Source organism: Triticum aestivum, chromosome 3D (genome assembly GCF_018294505.1).
Source record: "Triticum aestivum cultivar Chinese Spring chromosome 3D, IWGSC CS RefSeq v2.1, whole genome shotgun sequence".
Lineage (NCBI taxonomy): Eukaryota > Viridiplantae > Streptophyta > Magnoliopsida > Poales > Poaceae > Triticum > Triticum aestivum.
Window position 1 is genome coordinate 204748288 of NC_057802.1, and position 22050 is coordinate 204770337.

The 22050-nt window shown below is 42.5% G+C and overlaps 2 long non-coding RNA genes across 2 annotated transcripts; one reads left to right on the plus strand and one right to left on the minus strand.

The window, feature by feature from the left end:
* The first annotated feature begins 237 nt into the window (after positions 1-237).
* Positions 238-2240, plus strand: LOC123078238 (uncharacterized). The gene is made up of 2 exons (XR_006437201.1): positions 238-424; positions 503-2240. It is a non-coding gene; the product is annotated as an uncharacterized lncRNA (long non-coding RNA).
* A 391-nt stretch (positions 2241-2631) lies between these two features.
* On the minus strand, positions 2632-5375 carry LOC123078239 (uncharacterized). Its single transcript, XR_006437202.1, has 3 exons — positions 4770-5375; positions 4470-4559; positions 2632-3974 (listed from the first exon to the last, which is right to left on the minus strand). It is a non-coding gene; the product is annotated as an uncharacterized lncRNA (long non-coding RNA).
* Positions 5376-22050: the final 16675 nt, after the last annotated feature.

The window sequence follows — 22050 nt, forward strand, 5'->3', positions numbered from 1 at the left end:
AGTATTTTACAGCATAGAAAATTATACTCGTATAATTTAGTCTCAACAGACGTATGCGAACTTTCCTTTTTTTCTGCTAGAACTCTACTTTTTTAGGGATATAGTATTACTATACGCTGTTGTAGCCTTTTTTTTATAGGGGAATGTACGCAATCGTAGCTGATTAGTAGGAAAGTTTTGTGTTTTTTTCTGCTACAAGCACAACAGGCTCACGACCATGTACATAGCCTCCACACACGTGTCTCAAAAAAAGCATAGCCTCCACAAATTTATCTCTCGCACTACCCCCCACCCAGAAAATTATTCTCTCGCACTCACACCTCCATACACTCACACGCGGCTCTTGCCTGATCTCCTTTTCATTTTGTTCTATCTGCTTGCTCCAAATCTACTTTTGCCCGATGAGTTGTGGCTGGTGACGCTGGTAATCGGCGCCGCAGATTCAGTTCCCCCGTCTTCGATTCCTTTACCTTGCTCGTCTCACCTGCACACGCCTCTGCAGTTCGGCTCACTGGTGCGGCCACGGGTGGCGCCTGATTTGGCTCCCTGTACGCCTCCTCAATATCTGAGGCCGGTCAACGGCGATGGAGGGGTAACAGGAGCCTGACTTCGGCGTCTCATTCTTCCACCAATGGTTCCCGCTTCGCCCCTTTCCGGTCTCTCTTATCTCCCCCTGTTTCTTATACTTGCTCTGCATGTGTATGGTTGAACCAATATAATGAAATTAAGGCACAGCTTGTTAGTTAAAGATGTAAATCTATTTATGCCCGTCCAATTTTTTCCATGCTTCGGACCGTCATCGGCAGTGTAGGCCCCCTGCTCCCATTCATATTCTTATTTGAGATTATCTATAGTTGTTCTATTTCCCAAAGATAGAGTTAAGTTTAATAAGTGAATATGAAATTTGTGCTATTGCATGCTACATGTGAACTATAACAATTCGTGGATGTTTTCACTATTGGCTTGTTCAATATAATAAGCTTCAAATATCAGATAATATAGTGTCCACAATTTGTATTATTGAGCTATTTCCATCAAATGTTGATGCATGTTTTCAGAACTTCTGGCAGTAGTAGTTCATATTCGTTCTGCGGCTTCTGCCATATTAGCATAAAGTCATTTTTAAATTAAATATAATTTCTAGTGTACTAATTTTCCAACCACTTATGGTTAGCTAAAAGGCTAGTAGCAACTGTATATGTGTTTTTAGTTCCAACCTTTAGAATATTTCCGTGCAGCTTATGTTCTTGACCACATCATCCTTGTTAGTTCATTTGCCATAGAAAAGAAAATAATAGATGTGATCAAGTCAGTAGGTTATCACTTTGTGAGTGTTTTTGCAAAGTATTCCCTTTCTCGTATGTTTCCCATGAAGTCCTTGAGCTTTATGTACAAATTCTGTCAACAATATCAGGTCTTTGTGATGTTGCTTGGCCTACTTCCTGTAACAATATCATGTGCCTTACAGCCGTGCTGTGTGAGCCACCTCGGAGGGGAGGGGACGACATGTGCCTCCCAGTCCTCCCGCGTGATTTTACACCCGAGAGGAAGAAGGATGAGGGGCTTTCGGCCATGGTGTAGCCACACTAGGGTTTCTCATAGTAGGGTTTCCTTGTTTTTCTTTTATCCTGTTTCTTCTAGTTTGGTCGTTCGCTGTGATAAGGTAGATTATTTTTAGAGGAAACAAAAGCTGGAGGCAATGGAAGTACGCATTGTTCTATTAGAATGGCAATGGTGGGTAATTTTCATATTAAATTTAATCTAATGGCTGTTCATTTGTTTGTGTATTAAATTAATGGTTGGATGCTTCTGTTTTTGTGGTAATTTCTAGCCTAATTTATTTTTTCTAATTAACCCATCAAGTACTTTTTATATATAAATAGATAATGTTTTTTAGAGATATTCTAATGCCTTTTCTCTCATAATATGCAAGGTACACACAAAGAGGGAGAATTCCGGCAGCTGGAAATCTAGACCTGGAAAAGCTACGTCAGGCTACCTATTCTGCACAACTCCAAACAAGCTGAAACTTTACGGAGAATTTTTATGGAATATATGAATAATATTGGAGCAAAAGTCCCTCTCGCAAGTAAGCATGATTATCATTTGTGAGTAGTTACTTACAAGGAGCTACAATTGATCCCTATACTTGTGGGTCATCAGTCCCTCTCGACCTCTATCCATTGTTGGCCAGACCTCTATTGGACAGGTACTATAGGGGGGTTTTGCTCCGTTGCAAACAACCACACATTAGCTATCTACGTGTATCTCCTCGCCTCGCTTTTCTATCTTGGGAATGCATGCGTGATATGTTTGCATATGACATGCACACACTCTCTTTCTATTTTATTGTTTGTTGTCCCTTTCTCTTTCACACACTCTTTTTGCACACTCACTCTTTCTCCTTCACACGCGCTTGATATATTTCAACTTAGGTACTCTCTTCGCTCTATAGCATATAGATTTATTGAAAAGTCAAACTTCACAAAGTTTGACCAGGTACGTGGAGAAAAATATTTACATCTAGAACGGCAAACATACATCACTAGATAATACCCCGCGCGTTGCTGCAGAATTATTGGCAATCAATTCGGGGTGGAGATGGGAAAAATTAGCAAACGGAAGAGATGAACCTGACCAAATAAAAATACATGTTTCAATCAAGATAATCATGTGTGCTATAGAACCAAACTCAATGAATACTGAATAGTTTCTTGGGGAAAAACAACAATCCTTAATGTCTCAAGAAAGAATATAATGATTTAAATTGCAAGAAAAGAATTACTATATGTAAGGCTGGTTGATTGGTAAAAATAGCTAAGCAGACTTGTAATTTGAGGTCACTTGAACCTCACTTAGAAAAGGTAGGTAGACAAAATAAAAGTTGAGTATTGCTCTTGTGCCACTGAAACCAGTCATAAAACCAAAAAAAAAGTGCACATACGAAGAATAGCTCCATTGAGGGGTTCTTTCCTTGAAAAAGGAGAATATAAAACATTATAGAAATGTAATAACATGGTTCTGTATATAAATCATTTTGAAGCACAATTATAGTTTATAGCATAATAACATCAAATCCAAATGTACATCCTTGCTGCAGACCTAGCTTACCAAAAGTCAATGTAGTAGCGAGTAAATATTAGGAAGAGAGGTGAAAAACAAAGGCCTAAGAAGTAAGAACTGGCATACCAGAATGTTGAAGTGGAGTGCACCGGATATAGAACAAAAAATTATACAAATGACAATTCGAAAGAATGAAAATCAAAGCTTATAAAATGCTTCAATTCCTATCATAGTAATCTGATGGGAATGTCAAAATGATTAATAAGCCACATGCATGAAAGATCTATGGAATCTGAAGAACAGAATAATTTAAAGGTTAGAACAACATATATCACTTTGCACCATAACTTATACTACAGAATAATTTAAATTACTTTTACAATGATGAAAATAATACGGTTGCAGAAAGTCAGTCTTATTTGTGAGAACATAGTTTCTGGAAAAAGCTGATGTGCAACCTCAACATGGAACCAGGTCAGAGTTACTTCGGCACACCATCTATCTTCTTTGCATCCCTTTCAATGCTTATGGTAAATAAGTGAGATAAAACAGAAAACTGTATAACCTATGACTGTGTACTCCTTTTGGGGATCAAAACACGACGTCCAAGAAGAATTAGTTATTATGTTGGGGTTGAATACCAAAAATAATTATGAGGAAATGAACGATAGAAGTTCTGATAATCTGAACTTCTTACCACCAATGTTTGTTTAGCAAAGCCCACATTCTGTGTATACATTGCGGATGATGTCTTTTCTAATATTTAAGCGTCAATGAAAGTATTTGCTAAAAGAACATGGTGTGGAAATTTGCATAACAGAACTTAGCTACAGTATCTAATATTTACCTCACTGAAGATAATATCATATATATTTGACTGCTAGCTGCAGCAACCTCATTGATCTGCAGTTCTGCACACGAAGTAAATTTTGTTGAGGGAAAAGAAAACAGAAGGGTATCTATCATTAGTCACATGGAGAAAGAAGATAAAAGATATAGAAAGGTTATGATTAGTAACAGATCTAAGACAATGCAGAAAACCAGAAAAAACAACTCACTGTATGTTTGAGGCCAATCAGTGTTTGTGGATAGGTCACCTGATGATGATATAACAAAGAAACTACCAAACTTAAATTGATTCTTGTCATTTAGCTGCTTGTTGATCTCAGAAGTGTTTTCTTTTTCTTCTTATCTTTGAGTACACGATCAAATTCTTTCATTAAGCTGCAGGAACTCTCTTTAAAATATAGACAAATTTAAGACACTACATAACAGTTCAATGTTACTACCCAGACAGACAGGTTGCAATAGTTCATCACACCACCTAAGATGTGAAACTGCGTGTTCACTTAGAAGCAAAGAATGGTGCTTTATGAGAGCACATGACAATGTTCAGTCAGACTTACCGCTTGCACTCCCTCATTGCCAGTGAGTCCATCTAGCTGCTTGGATGCCTGTGATAGTCCTTGATCTTGTCTATCTTCTGGAACCCATTCCTAAAACAAAACCTTCCATCAGAATCAATCGACCAAGAGACAACAACCAGTCATAGTTTAGGCACAGGTAGCTGAAATCTGATCCCAGCACGCAGGTGACAATGCAAGAATTAATGTTTTGTAGCACAACTACCGAATAAATTGGGACTAAAGTTTCTTGAAGACATAAAGGATTATTGAAAGAATCATGCAATATTGAACCCCATTTACCTTGCTAATGGGAACATTAGCGCCAATGATAGAGGGGTTCATCTTGTAAACCGCAAGGAAATCCCAGAAACTCACGCTGGCGCTAGAGATGTTCCAATCTGACGGAGAAAATAAAATAAACACGGTAGAGGCAAGTAGAGCCCGAGCCCCTCTTTTTCCTCTCTCGCCGCAGACCACGCCGATTAGTTCACCGAGCTCCACACCACCACAAAGGGAGGAGGAACTGAGGGGATGCAGGACGAGAAGTGGCTAGATCCTTGGTGGCGATGGACGTTCTATGGTGGGTGCGGAGGGCCGCGGCAGATGGGCGAACCGGATGCCGATGATTGGAAGTGACCAGTTGGGCGAAGCTACTGGGGGCCTCGAGGAGAAGCTGCGGCTGTCGGTGACGCATTGCGGGCGGGCGGCGGTGCCGTCCAGGCGTGGTGCAGTAGTGCGACGAAGGTCAAGCGGGCACCAGGGAGTCACTGCGGCCTGGCGGCGGCGCCATCCAGGCGAGGTGTGGTGGTCCGGGTGCACAACATCGAGCTCTCCTGGTGATTAGTTTGCGCACATCGGACCTTGATTTTGGCAGCGACGGCTCTATTGAGAATAGGAAGATGAGATGTGTAGATCAAACAACCGTGTTTAGATGCATTTGGCCTCTTTGACTACCTCGCCGGTTATAGAAGTAGGAAGAGCAAACGACCCTGGGATGGGGTGGCTGCGTACCACCGTCCATCAAAGCTTATGTGGCAAACTGCTGACGTGGCAGCATGCATGCTGAGAGAATTGCTTGTAGTGGGGAGCAACTTCTTAAGAATGTAAGATTAGATTCATCATAAGATGTAGTTTTATATGATGTATCTTTAGATATAAATAATATTTTGTGTAAACCTGGTCAAAGTTTTCAAAGTTTGACTTCTAAAAAATTTATATGCACTTCATCATCGAACGGATGGAATATCTCTTTCCCTCTCTCACCTATCTGATGTACCACTCAGCCGTATCGAGGCTCCTCTATCTCTCTCAAACTTTACATCTCCCTGGTTCATACAGACACATATCTCGCTCACACTACATAGACCCATCTAACACTCTCCGCCCTAGTTCTATTTGTATGTGACATGCACCCCCTAAGTACCATAATCTCTCACTCCATCATAGGCAAACGCACTGCCCCCTGAGTATGACTATCTCTCACTATCCATCAGGAACACACGTATTGTCTCCTTCCATCCCTACGTCTATCTCGATATCCCTCGGGGTATCTTCTATCGCGCACACACTTTGTCACTCGATCTCCCACCCATGTAGTCCCATCACGATCTCTAGGGGATCTCCCTATCACAAACACACACTCTCTCCTCCCCATGCCTGCATTTTCTCCATACGTCTCTCTCGACCTCTGTCCCTTGTTTGCCAGACCTCTCTTGGCCACGAGCTAGGTGATGGAAATATGCCCTAGAGGCAATAATAAAATGGTTATTATTATATTACCTAAATCATGATAAAGGTTTATTATTCATGCTGGAATTGTATTGACCAGAAACTTAAATACATGTGTGGATACATAAACAAATACCGAGTCCCTAGTGAGCCTCTACTAGACTAGCTCGTTGATCAAAGATGGTTAATGTTTCCTAACCATAGACATGAGTTGTCATTTGATAACGGGATCACATCATTAGGAGAATGATGTGATGGACAAGACCCATCCATTAGCTTAGCATTTGATCGTTTAGTTTATTGCTATTGCATTCTTAATGCCAAATACATATTCCTTCGACTATGAGATTATACAACTCCCAGATACCGTAGGAGTAGCTTGTGTGCTATCAAACGTCACAACTTAATAGGGTGATCATAAAGATGCTCTACAGGTATCTTTGAAGGTGTTTGTTGAGTTGGCATAGATCGAGATTAGGATTTGTCACTCCGTGTATCAGAGAGGTATCTCTGGGCCCTCTCGGTAATACACATCATAAGAAGCCTTGCAAGCAAAGTGACTAAGGAGTTAGTTACAAGATGAAGTATTACGGAACGAGTAAAGAGACTTGCCGGTAACGAGATTGAACTAGGTATGAAGATACCGACGATCGAATCTTGGGGAAGTAACATATCGATGGACAAAGGGAATTACGTATGTTGTCATAAGGTTCTACCAATAAAGATCTTCGTAGAATATGTATGAGCCAATACGGGCATCTAGGTTCCGCTATTGGTTATTAACCGGAGAGGTGTCTCAGTCATGTCTACATAGTTCTCGAACTCGTAGGGTCCGCACGCTTAACGTTCATTAACGATATAGTGCTATATGAGTTATATGGAATTGGTGACCGGATGTTGTTTGTAGTCCTGGATGAGATCATGGGCATGTCAAGGAGCTCCGAATTGGTCCAAGGTAAAGATTAATATATAGGACGATACTATTTGGACACCGGAAGAGTTTCGGGTGGTACCCGGTGGTCATCGGATCACCGGAAGGGGTCCTGGGAAGCCCCGGGAGAAAGATGGGCCTATTGGGCCATTAGAGGGGAGCACACCAGCCCACAAGGGGCTGGCGCAGCCCCCCTATGGTAGCCGGCCTAAGGGAGAAAGGAAGGAGGGGGATTCGGCCTCCCCTTCCTTCCCTCTCCCCCCTTTCCTTTCCCCCTCCGGCATATATGGTAAGGGGGGAGGCATGGCCAGGGTAGGAGCCCAAGTAGGATTCAGCCCTACTTGGGGCGCCTCCTGGCTGCTCCCCTCTCCCCCACCTATATATATGTGAGAGGGGGCGCCACACATAACCACGACAATCTCTTAGCCGTGTGCAGTGCCCCCCTTCACAGTTTTGTCCCTCAGTCATATTTTCGTAATGCTTAGGCGAAGCCTTGTGGAGATAGCATCACCACCACCTTCACCATGCCGTTATGCTGCCGGAACTCATCCACTACTTCGCCATCTTGCTGGATCAAGAAGGCGAGGATGTCACCGAGCTGAATGTGTGCTGAATGCGGAGGTGCCATACGTTCGGTAGTCGATCGGTTGGATCGCGAAGAAGTTCGACTACATCAATCGCATTAACAAACGCTTCCACTTACGGTCTACGAGGGTACGTAGACACACTCTCCCTCTTGTTGCTATGCATCTCCATGGATAGATCTTGCGTGTGCGTAGATTTTTTTGTTTTCCATGCAACGTTCCCCAACACTAGGGGTCTTTCTCTCTCGGTTGCAAACAACCACACAATATCTCCTCACCTCGCTTCCGCTGTCGAAGATGCATGTGTGATATGTTTGCATAAGACACACACACTTTTTCTCTACTTTATCGTGTGTTGTCCATGTCTCTTTCAAACACGCACACACACTTTTTTCACTCACTCTTTCTATTTCACACACCCTCTATCTCTCTCTCTCTAGTTAGGTACTCTCTCACGTCCATAACATATGGGTGTTTTGAAAATCAAACCTTAGAAAAGCTTGACCAGGTATATGTCGAGAAAAACATTTACATTATGTTTTGTAATATCGACAACTAGCAGGAGTCGTTGGGTTGTCTCTTAATTATTGTATGAAATGCAAGCGCCATGTAATTGCTTTACTTTATCCCTATGCGTTAGCAATAGTTGGAGAGACGACCCCGACGCAACGATAGAGATCAAGGTGTCGAGCTGGTGATGATGGAGATCATGACGATGCTTTCGAGATGGAGATCAAAAGCACAAGATAATGATGGCCATATCATGTCACATATTTTGATTGCATGTGATGTTTATCCTTTATGCATCTTATTTGCTTAGAATGACGGTAGCCTTATAAGATGATCCTTTCACTAAATTTTAAGATCAAATTGTTCTCCCCGAGTATGCACCGTTGCCAAAGTTTGTCGTTTTGAAGCACCTCGTGATGATCGAGTGTGATAGACTCTACGTTCACATACAATGGGTCTAAGACAGTTTTGCACATGCAGAATACTTGGGTTAAACTTGATGATCCTAGCATGTACAAACATGGTCTCGAAACACTTGAGACTGAAAGGTCGAACATGAGTCACATAGTAGATATGATCAACATAGAGATCTTCACCATTGATGACTACCCCATCTCACGTGATGACCGGGCATGGGTTAGTTGATTTGTATCATGTATCACTTAGATAACTTGAGGGATGTTTATTTAAGTGGGAGTTCATAAGTAATTTGATTAATTGAACTTAATTTATCATGAAATTAGTCATAATAGTTTTGCATACCTATGTTCTAGATCAATAGCTCGCGATATAGCTCCCTTTTTTTGATATGTTCCTAGAGAAAACTAAGTTGAAAGATGATGGTAGCAATAAAGAGGACTGGGTTCATGATCTTAGGATTATCCTTATTGCTGCACAGAAAAATTATGTTCTTGATGCACCGCTAGGTGATAGACCTATTGCAGGAGCAGATGCCGACGTTATGAACGTTTGGCAAGCTTGATATGATGACTACTTAATAGTTTAGTGCGCCATGTAGAGGACGTCCGGAATGGTCCGGGGTAAATATTGATATACATGACGATACTATTCGGAAATCGAAAGAGTTTCGGGAGGTACCGGGTGGTCATCGGATCACCGGAAGGGATTCCGGGAAAAAGATGGGCCTATTGGGCCATTAGAGGGGAGCACACTAGCCCACAAGGGGTGGCGCACACCCCTATGGCAGCCGGCCTAAGGAAGAAAGGAAGGAGGGGAATTCAGCCTCCCCCTTCCTTACCTCTCCCCCTTTCCTTTCCTCCTCCGGCATATATGGTAAGGGGGCGCGGCCAGGGCAGGAGCCCAAGTAGGATTTGGCCCTACTTGGGGTGCCTCTTGGCTGCTCCCCTCTCCCCCACCTATATATATGTGGGAGGGGGTGCCACACATAACCACGACAATCTCCTAGCCGTGTGTGGTGCCCCCTCCACAGTTTTGTCCCTCGGTCATATTTCCGTAGTGCTTAGGCGAAGCCCTGCGGAGATAACATCACCACCACCATCACCACACCGTCGTGCTGCTGGAACTCATCCACTACTTCGCTGTCTTGCTCGATCAAGAAGGCGAGGACGTCACCGAGTTGAACATGTGCTGAACGCGGAGGTGCCGTACATTCGGTAGTCCATCGGTTGGATTGCGAAGAAGTTCGACTACATCAACCGTGTTAACAAACGCTTTCGCTTACGGTCTACTAGGGTACGTAGACACACTCTCCCCTCTCATTGCTATGCATCTCCATGGATAGATCTTTCGTGTGCATAGAATTTTTTTAGTTTTCCATGCAACGTTCCCGGGCACTAGGGGTCTTTCTCTCTCGGTTGCAAGCAACCACACAGTATCTCCTCACCTCGCTTCCGCTGTCGAAGATGCATGTGTGATATGTTTGCATAAGACACACTTTTCTCTACTTTATCGTGTGTTTGATACGTCCATTTTGCATCATGCTTTTATATCGATATTTATTGCATTATGGGCTGTTATTACACATTATATCACAATACTTATGCTTATTCTCTCTTATTTTACAAGGTTTACATGAAGAAGGAGAATGCCGGCAGCTGGAATTCTGGGCTGGAAAAGGAGCAAATATTAGAGACCTATTCTGCACAACTCGAAAAGTCCTGAAACTCCACGGAAGTTATTTTTGGAATTAATAAAAAATACTAAGCGAAGAAAGTACCAGAGGGGGCCCACACCCTGGCCACGAGGGTGGGGGGCGCGCCCCCTGCCTCATGGGCCCCCTGGCAGGCCTCCGGTGCCCATCTTCTGCTATATGAAGTCTTTTACCTTGGAAAAAAAATCATAAGCAAGCTTTCGGGAAGAAACTCCGCCGCCACGAGGCGGAACCTTGGCGGAATCAATCTAGGGCTCCGGCAGAGCTGTTCTGCCGGGGAAACTTACCTCCGGGAGGGGGAAATCATCGCCATCGTCATCACCAACGATCCTCTCATCGGGAGGGGGTCAATCTCCATCAACATCTTCACCAGCACCGTCTCCTCCAAAACCCTTGTTCATCTCTTGTATCAAATCTTTGTCCCAAAGCCTCAGATTGGTACTTGTTGGTTGCTAGTAGTGTTGATTACTCCTTGTAGTTGATGCTAGTTGGTTTATTTGGTGGAAGATCATATGTTCAGATCCTTTATGCATATTAATACCCCTCTGATTATGAACATGAATATGATTTGTGAGTAGTTACGTTTGTTCATGAGGACATGGGAGAAGTCTTGCTATAAGTAGTCCTGTGAATTTGGTATTCGTTCGATATTTTGATGAGATGTATGTTTTCTCTCCTCTAGTGGTGTTATGTGAACACCGACTACATGACACTTCACCATTATTTGGGCCTAGAGGAAGGCATTGGGAAGTAATAAGTAGATGATGGGTTGCTAGAGTGACAGAAGCTTAAACCCTAGTTTATGCGTTGCTTCGTAAGGGGTTGATTTGGATCCATATGATTCATGCTATGGTTAGGTTTACCTTAATACTTCTTTTGTAGTTGCGGATGCTTGCAATAGGGGTTAATCATAGTTGGGATGCTTGTCCAAGAAAGGACATTACCCAAGCACCGGTTCGTCCACATACCAAATTATCAAAGTAACGAACGCGAATCATATGAGCGTGATGAAAACTAGCTTGACGATAATTCCCATGTGTCCTCGGGAGCGTTTTCCTATATATAAGAGTTTGTCCAGGCTTGTCCTTTGCTACAAAAAGGATTGGGCCATCTTGCTGCACCTTATTTACTTTTATTACTTGTTACCCGTTACAAATTACCTTATCACAAAACTATCTGTTACCGATAATTTCAGTGCTTGCAGAGATTACCTTACTAAAAACTGCTTATCATTTCCTTCTGCTCCTCGTTGGGTTCGACACTCTTACTTATCGAAAGGACTACGATTGATCCCCTACACTTGTGGGTCATCAAGACTCTTTTCTGGCACCGTTGCCGGGGAGTGAAGCGTCTTTGGTAGGTGGAATTTGGTAAGGAAAAATTTATATAGTGTGCTGAAATTTACTGTCACTTGTTACTATGGAAAACATGCTTTGAGGGGTTTGTTCGGGGTATCTTCACCTCGTCCGGAACCACAATTAGCTACCCCTCAACCTACTGAACCTACTGAAATTTTTTACTTTGAAATTCCTTCGGGTATGGTAGAGAAACTGCTAGCTAATCCTTTTACAGGAGATGGAACATTGCATCCCGATTTACACCTAATCTATGTGGATGAAGTTTGTGGATTATTTAAGTTTGCAGGTATGCCCGAGGATGTTATCAAGAAGAAGGTCTTCCCTTTATCTTTGAAGGGAGAGGCATTGACATGGTTTAGGCTATGTGATGATATGGGATCATGGAACTACAACAGATTGAAATTGGAATTTCATCAAAAGTTTTATCGTATGCATCTTGTTCATCGTGATCGTAATTATATATATATTTTTTGGCCTCGCAAAGGAGAAAGGATCGCTCAAAGCTTGGGGGAGGCTTAAGTCAATGTTATATTCATGCCCAATCATGAGCTCTCAAGAGAAATGATTATTCAAAACTTTTATGCTCGGCTTTCTCTCAATAATCGCTCCATGCTCGATACTTCTTGTACTGGTTCTTTTATGATGAAGACTATTGAATTTAAATGGGATTTATTGGAAAGAATTAAACGCAACTCTGAAGATTTGGAATTCGACGGAGGTAAGGAGTCAGGTATAACACCTAAGTTTGATTGTGTTAAATCTTTTATGGATACCGATGTTTTCCGTGAATTTAGTACTAAATATGGACTTGACTCTGAGATAGTAGCTTCTTTCTGTGAATCATTTGCTACTCATGTTGATGTCCCTAAGGAGAAGTGGTTTAAATATAATCCTCCCATTGAAGTAAAAGTAGTTGCACCAATTAAAGTTGAAGAAAACACTATCACTTACAATGATCCGGTTGTTCCCACTGCTTATATTGAGAAACCACCTTTCCCTGTTAGAATAAAGGATCATGCTAAAGCTTCAACTGTGGTCAACAAAAGTAATATTAAGACACCCAAACCCCCTGAGCAAATTAAAGTTGAACCCAGTATTGCTATGGTTAAAGATCTCTTGGCTGATAATATTGATGGGCATGTCATTTATTTCTGTGAAGAAGCTGCTAGAATTGCTAAACCTGATATTAAAAATAAACATAGACCTGTGGTAGGCATGCCTGTTATATATGTTAAAATAGGAGATCATTGTTATCATGGTTTGTGTGATATGGGTAGCAGTGTCAGTGCAATACCTTACACTCTATATACAGAAATTATGCATGATATTGCACCTACTGAGATAGAAGAAATTGACATTACGATCAAGCTTGCCAATAGAGATACTATTTCACCAGTCGGGATTGTTAGAGATGTTGAAGTCTTGTGTGGGAAAGTTAAATATCCTGCTGATTTTCTTGTTCTTGGTTCCCCACAAGATAAATTTTGTCACATTATATTTGGTAGACCATTCTTGAATACTGTTAATGCTTGGATAGACTGCGAAAAGGATGTTGTTACTATTGGTTTGGGTGATATGTCTCATGAGTTTAATTCTGCTAAATTTCGTAGACAACCCCATGAGGAAGAATTGCCTAGTAAGGATGAAATTATTGGTCTTGCTTCTATTGCCGTGCCTCCTAGTGATCCTTTAGAACAATATTTGCTAGACCATGAAAATGATATGTTTATGAATGAAAGAAGGGAAATAGATGAAGTATTGTTTAAACAGGGACCTATTTTGAAACACAATTTGCCTATTGAAATCCTAGGGGATCCTCCTCCACCCAAGGGTGATCCCGTGTTTGAGCTTAAACCATTACCTGATACTCTTAAATATGCTTATCTTGATGAAAAGAAGATATATCATGTTATTATTAGTGCTAACCTTTCAGAGTATGAAGAAAAGAAACTATTGAAAACTCTGAAGAAGCACCGTGCTTCTATTGGATATACTCTTGATGATCTTAAGGGCATTAGTCCCACTCTATGCCAGCACAAAATTAAATTGGAGAAAGACGCTAAACCAGTTGTTGATCACCAATGACGGTTAAACCCTAAGATGAAAGAAGTGGTAAGAAAAGAAATACTAAATCTTCTGGAGGCAGGTATAATTTATCCCGTTGCTGATAGTCAGTGGGTAAGCCTTGTCCATTGTGTCCCTAAGAAGGGAGGTATTACCGTTGTTCCAAATGATAAAGATGAATTGATCCCACAAAGAATTGTTACAGGTTATATGATGGTAAATGATTTTCGCAAATTAAATAAAGCTACTAAAAAGGATCATTACCCTTTACCTTTTATTGATCAAATGCTAGAAAGATTATTCAAACATACACATTTTTGCTTTCTAGATGGTTATTCCGGTTTCTCTCAAATACCTATGTCAAAAGAGGATCAAGAAAAGACCACTTTTACTTGCCCTTTCGGTACCTTTGCTTATAGACGTATGCCTTTTGGTTTATGTAATGCACCTGCTACCTTTCAAAGATGCATGATGGCTATATTATCTGACTTTTGTGAAAAGATTGTTGAGGTTTTCATGGATGATTTCTCCGTATATGAAACTTCTTTTGATGATTGCTTGAGCAACCTTGATCGAGCTTTGCAGAGATGTGAAGAAACTAACCTTGTCTTGAATTGGGAGAAGTGCCACTTTATGGTTAATGAAGGCATTGTCTTGGGGCATAAAATTTCTGAAAGAGGTATTGAAGTTGATAAAGCTAAAGTTGATGCTATTGAAAAGATGTCGTGTCCCAAGGACAATAAAGGTATAAGAAGTTTCCTTGGTCATGCCGATTTTTATAGGAGGTTCATTAAGGACTTCTCAAAATTTCACTGCCTCTGACTAATCTCGTACAAAAAGATATTTCTTTTGTCTTTGATGATGATTGTGTAGAAGCATTTGAAGTACTTAAGAAAGCCTTGATTTCTGCACCTATTGTTCAGCCACCTGATTGGAATTTACCCTTTGAAATTATGTGCGATGCTAATGATTATGCTGTAGGTGCTGTTCTAGGACAAAGAGTTGATAAGAAATTAAATGTTATTCAATATGCTAGTAAAACTCTAGACAGTGCCCAGAGAAATTATGCTACTACCGAAAAAGAATTTTTAGCAGTTGTATTTGCTTGTGATAAGTTCAGACCTTATATTGTTGATTCTAAAGTAACTATTCACACTGATCATGCTGCTATTAAATATCTTATGGAAAAGAAAGATGCTAAACCTAGACTTATTAGATGGGTTCTCCTACTACAAGAATTTGATTTGCATATTATTGATAGAAAGGGAGCTGAGAACCCCGTTGCAGACAACTTGTCTAGGTTAGAGAATGTTCTTGATGACCCACTACCTATTGATGATAGCTTTTCTGATGAACAATTAGCTGTCATAAATGCTTCTCGCACTGATCCATGGTATGCAGATTATGCTAATTACATTGTTGCTAAATTTATACCACCTAGTTTCACATACCAGCAAAAAAAAAAGTTTTTCTATGATTTAAGACATTACTTCTGGGATGGCCCACACCTTTATAAAGGAGTAGATGGTGTTATTAGACATTGTATACCTGAGCATGAACAGGAACAGATCCTACGCAAGTGTCACTCCGAAGCTTATGGAGCACACCACACTGGAGATAGAACTGCACATAAGGTATTGCAATCCGGTTTTTATTGGCCTACTCTCTTCAAAGATGCCCGTAAGTGTCTTGTGATGAATGTCAAAGAATCGGTAATATTAGTAGACGTCAAGAAATGCCTATGAATTATTCGCTTGTTATTGAACCATTTGATGTTTGGGGCTTTGATTATATGGGACCATTTCCTTCCTCTAATGGTTATACACATATTTTAGTTGCTGTTGATTACGTTACTAAGTGGGTAGAAGCTATTCCAACTAGTAGTGCTGATCATAACACCTTTATTAAGATACTTAGAGAAGTTATTTTTCTGAGGTTTGGAGTCCCTAGATATTTAATGACTGATGGTGGTTCACATTTTATTCATGGTGCTTTTCATAAAATGCTTGCTAAGTATGACGTGAATCATGTAATTGCATCTCCTTATCATCCGCAGTCTAGTGGTCAAGTAGAATTGAGTAATAGAGAGCTCAAATTAATTTTGCAAAAGACTGTTAATAGATCTAGAAAGAATTGGTCCAAGAAACTTGATGATGCATTATGGGCCTATAGAACTGCATATAAAAATCCTATGGGTATGTCTCCGTATAAAATGGTTTATGGAAAAGCATGTCACTTACCTCTCGAACTAGAACATAAGGCATATTGGGCCAGTAAAGAGCTCAATTATGATTTCAAACTTGTCGGTGAGAAGAGGCTATTTGACATTAGCTCACTTGATGAATGGAGAACCCAGACCTATGAGAATGCCAAACTGTTTAAAGAAAAGGTTAAAAGATGGCATGACAAAAGGATACAAAAGCGTGAGTTTAATATAGGTGATTATGTGTTGCTATTCAACTCTCGTTTAAGATTTTTTGCAGGAAAACTTCTCTCTAAATGGGAAGGTCCTTACGTTATCGAGGAGGTCTATCGTTTCGGTGCCATAAAAATCAACAACTTCGAAGGCACAAATCCGAAGGTGGTGAACGGTCAAAGAATCAAACACTATATCTTAGGTAATCCTATAAATGTTGAAACTAATGTTATTGAAACCGTAACTCCGGAGGAATACATAAGGGAGACCTTCCAGAACATTTCAGACTCCGAAAAGGAATAGGTATGTGGTACGGTAAGTAAACCGACTCCAAAACAGACCTAATGGTAATTTTTCTCCGTTTTGGAATATTTAAGAAAATAGGAAAATAAGAAGTAGTCTGGGAAGGACACGAGGTTTCCACGAGGGTGGAGGGCGCGCCCCCTGCCTCGTGGGTACCTCGTGTGCTCTCCGGACTCCATTTTCTTGCATGATACTTCTTTTGGTCGGTAAAAAATATTATATAATCTCCACCGTACCACGCAAATATCCTCTGTTTTTGTCTCGAGCTGTTTTTCTGACAGATCTAGATCACCATGACATCTCCAAGTGCCCCCAAGGACAAGTTCTTCAAGAAGGTCATCAACCCTACCTCCGGAAGTGCTGCAACATCCTCAGACCATTGAGATGCGTGAGGGGTTGTTGCACATCCTCAGACAAGGCTCGAGGCAATGGAGCAACAAGTTTTCAAGTGTCAGGAGATGGTGGAGTGTGGACTCGACTCCAATCACATAATGATCACGGAGTTCACCAACAATCACAAGCTGGACGCCAAGGACATTGGGGAGGCCATCTTCAAGCTTCATGAGAAAATCGAGCATCTCCAAGCCCAGATCTATGACCTGCATAACCAAAAGAGTGAGTATGAATATAGATTCAAGAGGATGAGTTTGGCTGCAGATTTAAGGATCCCGGAGACTCGATCATCTTTCTATGATGGCGAGCCTATGCCTCGGAAGAGGGACGACAAGCCTACATCATCAACAACTCCATCATCACCGCCTCCGAAGAAAGAGACATAATCACATGGGTATGGGCACTCCCCTTGGCAACTGCCAAGCTTGGGGGAGGTGCCCCGGTATCGTATCACCATCACACTCCTATCTTTACCGCTTTTCTTAGTTCGATCCTTTTGGTAATACCTTGATCTAGTAGAATAAAAATTTAGTATGATCTAGTTTTGAGTTTTGCCTTATGATCCTTCTATGTAATCGAGTCCGTGAGCTATATATAATAAAGATTAGTGTTGAGTCAAGGGCTTGATTATTTTGCTTTGATCTTGGGGGAATAAAAGAAAAAAAAGAAAGAATGAAGAGAAATAAAGAGATCATATTGATCTTATGGAGAGTAATGACTTCACATATAAAGAGTATGATGAATAAAAGTTGTTGAGAGTTGACAAACATAGTTTTGGTCATCGTTGCAATTAATAGGAAGTAATAAAGAAAGAGAGGTTTTCACATATAAATATACTATCTTGGACATCTTTTATGATTGTGAGCACTCATTAAAATATGACATGCTAAAGAGTTGATGTTGGACAAGGAAGACAACGTAATGGGTTATGTTTTCTTATATCCGAATAAAGTATATTGTCATGGATCATCCAACATGTTGAGCTTGCCTTTCTCCCTCATGCTAGCCAATTCTTTGTACCAAGTAGAGATACTACTTGTGCTTCTGAATATCTTTAAACCCAGTTTTGCCATGAGAGTCCACCATATCTACCTATGGATTGAGTAAGATCCTTCAAGTAAGTTGTCATCGTTGCATGCAATAAAAATTGCTCTCTAAATATGTATGACTTATTAGTGTGGAGAAAATAAGCTTTATACGATCTTGTGATATGAAAGAAATAAAAGCGAGGACTGCATAATAAAGGTCCATATCACAAGTGGCAATATAAAATGATGTTCTTTCGCATTAAGATTTTGTGCATCCAACTATAAAAGCACATGACAACCTCTGCTTCCCTCTGCGAAGGGCCTATATTTTACTTTTATCCTTTGCCCTTATACAAGAGTCATGGTGATCTTCACCTTTGCTTTTTACATTTTATCCTTTGGCAAGCACATTGTGTTGGAAAGATCCTGATATATATATCCAATTGGATGTAAGTTAGCATGAACTATTATTGTTGACATTACCCTCGAGGTAAAAGGTTGGGAGACAACATTATAAGCCCCTATCTTTCTCTGTGTCCGATTAAAACTCCAAACCCATAATTATTGCGTGGGTGTTAGCAATTGTGAAAGACTAAATGATAGTTGAGTATGTGGGCTTGTTGAAAAGCTCTTAGACTCTTTCCGATGTTATGATAAATTGCAATTGCTTCAGTGACCGAGATCATAGTTTGTTAGTTCTCAATGAAGTTTCTGATTCATACTTGACATTGTGAATAGATTATTACTTGAGCATAAGGAATCACATGACAATATCCATATATGTTGCTGTTATAAGAATAATCATGATGCCCTCATGTCCGTATTTTATTTTATCGACACCTCTATCTGTAAACATGTGGAGATATTTATCGTTATCGGCTTCCGCTTGAGGACAAGCGAGGTCTAAGCTTGGGGGAGTTGATACGTCCATTTTGCATCATGCTTTTATATCGATATTTATTGCATTATGGGCTGTTATTACACATTATATCACAATACTTATGCCTATTCTCTCTTATTTTACAAGGTTTACATGAAGAAGGAGAATGCCGGCAGCTGGAATTCTGGACTGGAAAAGAAGCAAATATTAGAGACCTATTCTGCACAACTCCAAAAGTCCTGAAACTCCACGGAAGTTATTTTTGGAATTAATAAAAAAATGCTGAGTGAAGAAAGTACCAGAGGGGGCCCACACCCTGGCCACGAGGGTGGGGGCGCGCCCTACCCCCCTGGGCGCGCCCCCTGCCTCTTGGGCCCCTGGCAGGCCTCCGGTGCCCATCTTATGCTATATGAAGTCTTTTACCCTGGAAAAAATCATAAGCAAGCTTTCGGGAAGAAACTCCGTCGCCACGAGGCGGAACCTTAGCGGAACCAATCTAGGGCTCCGGCAGAGCTGTTCTCCCGGGGAAACTTCCCTCCGGGAGGGGGAAATCATTGCCATCGTCATCACCAACGATCCTCTCACCGGGAGGGGGTCAATCTCCATCAACATATTCACCAGCACCATCTCCTCCAAAAACCTAGTTCATCTCTTGTATCCAATATTTGTCCCAAAGCCTCAGATTGGTACCTGTGGGTTGCTAGTAGTGTTGATTACTCCTTGTAGTTGATGCTAGTTGGTTTATTTGGTGGAAGATCATATGTTCAGATCCTTTATGCATATTAATACCCCTCTGATTATGAACATGAATATGATTTCTGAGTAGTTACGTTTGTTCCTGAGGACATGGGAGAAGTCTTGCTATAAGTAGTCATGTGAATTTGGTATTCGTTCGATACTTTGATGAGATGTATGTTGTCTCTCCTCTAGTGGTGTTATGTGAACGTCGACTACATGACACTTCACCATTATTTGGGCCTAGAGGAAGGCATTGGGAAGTAATAAGTAGATGATGGGTTGCTAGAGTGACAGAAGCTTAAACCCTAGTTTATGCGTTGCTTCGTAAGGGGTTGATTTGGATCCATATGATTCATGCTATGGTTAGGTTTACCTTAATACTTCTTTTGTAGTTACGGATGCTCGCAATAGGGGTTAATCATAAGTGGGATGCTTGTCCAAGAAAGGGCAGTACCTGTAGGGGATATACCCCGCGGTATGACCCGGCCAGAAGTATGACCCGGCCGGACTTGGCGCTTCACCGTGACCCGCCGGAGGACTGGCGATTCACGGGTCTGGCGGCTCACTGTCAGACGACTCACGAGCCTGACGACTCACGGATGACCCCGACGGCAGGTCAGATAGAAGACTAGGCCCAAGGCCCAGAAGGCCGGCTCATGTTATGGTGGGCCGTCTTAAAAGGAAAGGGATGACGAATATTTCCTTTACGCGGAAGCAAGACCCGGACTTGTATTCAACTTGTAAGAAAAGATAGACTAGCCCTAGCCCTACTAGGACTCCATATGTAACCCGCCCCTCCAACTTATATAAGGAGGGGGCAGGGCTCCCCAAAGAGGGACGAGCAAGAGAACAATCTCTAGGGCTAGACACAAAGAGCCGGCTTAACGGCGACTCTCTCATAAGCATAATGAGACCTAGCCACAAACAGCATGTAGGGTTATTACCGGATGATGTTTCCCGGGGCCCGAAGCTGTCTAAACCCTTGTCTTGTGCGTTGATCCGCCCTGCGTCTCTCATCCCAATCAACCCCTCTCAAGCTACTACATAGATGCATTGGCCTCACGACTAAGTCCTTACACCTAGGACATCTGACGTGTTAATTCCACGACAATTGGCACCCACCGTGGGGCGTGCGCACGGTGGTGATGAGTTCTTGAAGGGATCTATCTTAGGGATCAAGAAGCTCGCGATGTATTGGATGAAAAAGAGCCGACGCAGAAAACATCATCGCCGGTGAACAGCCGGAACGATGTATAAGATTTGAGATGAATTTTAGGGTTGCGTTTGTTACTGCCGCCGAAAAGATCATGGCGATTCGTCGAGACCGAGACAAGGTATTGTCTGGATCTGTCGTAGCCTCGGATGGATTATGATGGCTAGTCCATGATGCAAATACCAGGAAAAATCAAAAGTTTATTGCTGCAAATCGCCGAGACCGAGCAGATGAGTCACCGGAATCCTTATTTTTTCCTCTGATTGACCAGTCAAGATGCACGCGCACATAGCGATCGTACTATTCCAACAAGTACTCGATCGGTTTGGCCGGCGCAAATTCACATTAAAAAAAAGGGGGAAGAAACCCACGACGTGGAGGAGGTGGATATGGCTCCAATCCAAACCAACCACGACTGGTGGCTGGCCTCGCTCCGCCTCCGGCTCGGATCCGCCGGCGCCTCTCCGACTCACCTCCTTCTACTGGTTTTTGTCGTGGCCAAATCACCTGCAGCCGCTCCTTTGTTAGGCGTCAAGTGAGCCATGACCCGGACTCTTCGGCCGATTGAGTTTCTGCTGCCGAGCCGCCCCGGCCTTGAGTCATCTCCGCCACTGACGTGAGCCGCCGGTCGTCGATTGTTGCCTGCGAACCGCCGGCCGTCATTGCAGTTCTGAGCCGCCGGCTGTCGCCTGAATCGCAGGTCGTTCGACCCTGCCGCTCCGAGTCGCTCTGCTCACCCGCCGTCACTCACCTCTGTGGTCTGTGGTAACCCGCCACGGCTTTGACCCGGCTGCACCGTCGCCTCCAACTCGCCAGGGTCTCCCATCGCCTCCGGGCCGGCCGTCGCCGTCGCACTCTCCGAGCCGCCCATTCAGAATGGCTGTCAACATACGGCCGCGTTAAAACACCGTCGCTCCTCGCCGGGTCACCGGAGCCCCTCTGCCATATGTGAGCTGCCACCATGGACACGACTCCGCTCCAAGTCGCCTCTCAGCCAACGCTGCATGGTCACTACTGAGACCCGGCAGGCAAGCCACTCCATCGTTACCACCCCCGCAGGTCCGCTGAGGCGATCGCCTCACTGAGCTGCGGCTTCATCGCCGAACTACTCTGTTGCCACCATCATTCGTCCGTGGACCCGCCTCCGAGCCGATGTGAGTCGCCACGAACGGTTGCCTGGTTGCCTTCGCTGCGACCCATTGTGCTGAGCCGTCCGACGGCCGTCGTTCCCTCATTGTTCGACCCGCCGGATCAGGGGCCTCATCAGCAGCTCGCCTATGCCCAATTCCATGCCGCCGCCCACT